Source organism: Mizuhopecten yessoensis, unplaced genomic scaffold (genome assembly GCF_002113885.1).
Source record: "Mizuhopecten yessoensis strain PY_sf001 unplaced genomic scaffold, ASM211388v2 scaffold11173, whole genome shotgun sequence".
In the NCBI taxonomy this organism is placed as follows: domain Eukaryota; kingdom Metazoa; phylum Mollusca; class Bivalvia; order Pectinida; family Pectinidae; genus Mizuhopecten; species Mizuhopecten yessoensis.
The window spans coordinates 595,401-598,228 of NW_018408916.1; positions in this window are offsets into that span (position 1 = coordinate 595,401).

Genomic DNA, 2,828 nt, shown 5'->3' on the forward strand with positions numbered 1-2,828 from the left:
ATTACGTCTCAACGCGGAAGTTGATTACACGCACACACGTGATACAGCACAATTTTTCATAATATAGATAGTTGTTAATAAAAGACCATTGTAATTTGGCAAAACCTTTACCTATTCAGGACTACCGCAACTAACTCAGGTGTTTCATTGGGTTGTAGTTGCCATTTGAGTTAGGTTTATATTGAATACTGACAACATGTGCTACTCTCTATCTGCACCTGATGTTAACATGAAATATAAGTCCAACTGTAAACAGTGTTATTTACGTTCAGAAAAGAAACACATTTGCATATCGGAAGACACTTAAAACAATACCCGTCAATTTTAAGTCTTTAGAAATTGATATGTACCTTATAACCTGTACCCCGTACTCTATATCTTGTTACCCGTACCCTGTACCCCGTACCCTATACCTTGTTACCTTACCCTGTATCATGTACCCAATAACATGTACTCCGTAACCTATACATTGGCACATGTACCCGTAACCTGTACCACGTACCCTATACGTTGTTACCCGGTACCTGTATCATGTACCTCATAACCCTCTACCCCATAACCCTGTACCCCATAACCCTGTACCCCGTACAATATACCTTGTTACTTTACCCTGTATCCTGTGAACATTGTTATTTACGTTCAGAAAATGAACACAGATGCATATCGGAAGACACTTAAAACAATACCCGTCCAGTTAAAATCCTTATAAATTGAAATGTTCCGGCGATATGGGCAATTACAAAAACGCTGACTGGACATCCCTAACTTATGATATACATTAATCTTATGGATGTACTCTTAAACGTGTACCACGTACCATGTACCTTGTATCCCGTACGCTGTACCTTGCTACCCGTACCATGTATCATGTACCCAATAATCTGTACCACGTACCCCATACGTTGTTACCCGTACCCTGTATTATGTACCTCTTAACCTGTACCCCGTACCCTATATACTGTTACCCGTACTTTGTACCCTGTACCCCATAATCATGTACCCCGTACCCTATACCTTGTTACCTTACCCTGTATCCTGTACCCAATAACATGTTCTCCGTAACCTATACATTGGTACATGTACCCGTACCCTGTATCATGTACCCTATACGTTGTTACCCGTATCCTGGTCCCCATAACATGTATAAGTACCCTAAACCATTTAACGTGTACCTTATACACCGTACACTGTATCATGTACCATATCACATGTACCTGATACCTGATACCCTGTAACCTGTGCATGTGCCATGTATCCCATAACCTGTAGCATGTACCCTTTACTTTGTTACGCGTACCCTGTATCATGTATTCCATAACCTATACCATGTTCCATATACCTCGTATCCCATACCCTGTATTCTATATCACATCTATCCGGTACCCTATACATATGTGATCGGATGGCGCATAGGATAACGCACACACCCTTCACAAAGGCGGCCGGGGTTCGATTTCCCGTTCGGGTGTAAAATGGTATGGGTTCACCTGCCCGGACACATGGGTTTTCTCCGGGTACTCTTGTTTCCTCCAACATTAAGACCTCAAGCGCGCTAACATGTGGACTAACAGAAATGATATATATGAGTTGTAATTTCTTATTTCATAATTGTTTTTAAAATAAAACATAAAACGTATTTTCCCTATACCTTGTTTCCATACTCGATATCCAGGAGTTACGCTCACTTTCGTTCTCTGCACCCCTGGAATATGTCATAGCAAATTGAAGGCTCGCGGTTAGCTATTTGATTGGAGTCAGCTAGGATAACCTGACCAATCAATAGGCTGTTACTGGTCCTTTGAAGATTACAGAGGAGCGACGCCCGACTTCAAAGCCAATACGTTTTACCGTTTCACAACCGCGAGATTCTTTTGATGAACATCAAATGATCAAACCAACCTTCTCGTCTCATCCACAAGGTGGTGCACACTGAGCCTTCTTTTTGCTATGATATATTCCAGGGGTGTAGAGAGCGAAAGTGAGCGTAACCCCTGGAGTATCGAGAATGCCTTTTACCCCGTATCCATACAATGTTTCATTTTCATAACATTTTCGTTTTATTTTTGTATATCACACTTAGCATTAATATCTGATGAACATTTAAACGGTCCTTATCCCTAGTACTTGAATTCCGGTTGATTAAAGCTTAGATAGATAACTGTGAGCTTTCAAAAAACAAATGTATATTAAAGTATATATAGGAGTTTCCATTTCATATAAACATATCATACACAACCTCAATGTGCTATCGACATAACAGAGAATTATGCCGCATCACGCGTGTGTGTTTTATTAACTTCCGCCTTGAAAAATAGAACATTCCAATATAAGTAGTACTGATCAGGTTATGGAATATGGTTTTGGTGAGTACCCCCCCCCCCCCCCTCCCCCGAGGATAATTTACCTGTCGTCATGGCTGTCATATTCGGTAGTTTTAATTGTTTCTAGCAACAATGTAACTCTTGTTACCTATGTATGTTAGTGTAAACAAACCTAACCATGTAAAAGATAACAAAATCAAGTTCTGGTTATTCCGTCATCTAGTTATCTTTCATCGAGGTTGTTTGTTAGTGTTCAGCGTTGCTTTATGAACTAGGGCAGACACAAGCTGTAATAGGACCCAGAAGATACCTCAACATACCCCCATTAACACGATATCTATAGCCTGTATGCATTTTCTTTGTTGTAATAAATATATGTTCATTTTTATTGAAGGGACCAGTAACACTCATAATATCTGTATTCAGTAGATAATATACCCCGACTCCCGTTGCAGTAATAAACGGAAGCCAGTTAGTGCCACATAAAGAATAAAGAAAAACAAATAG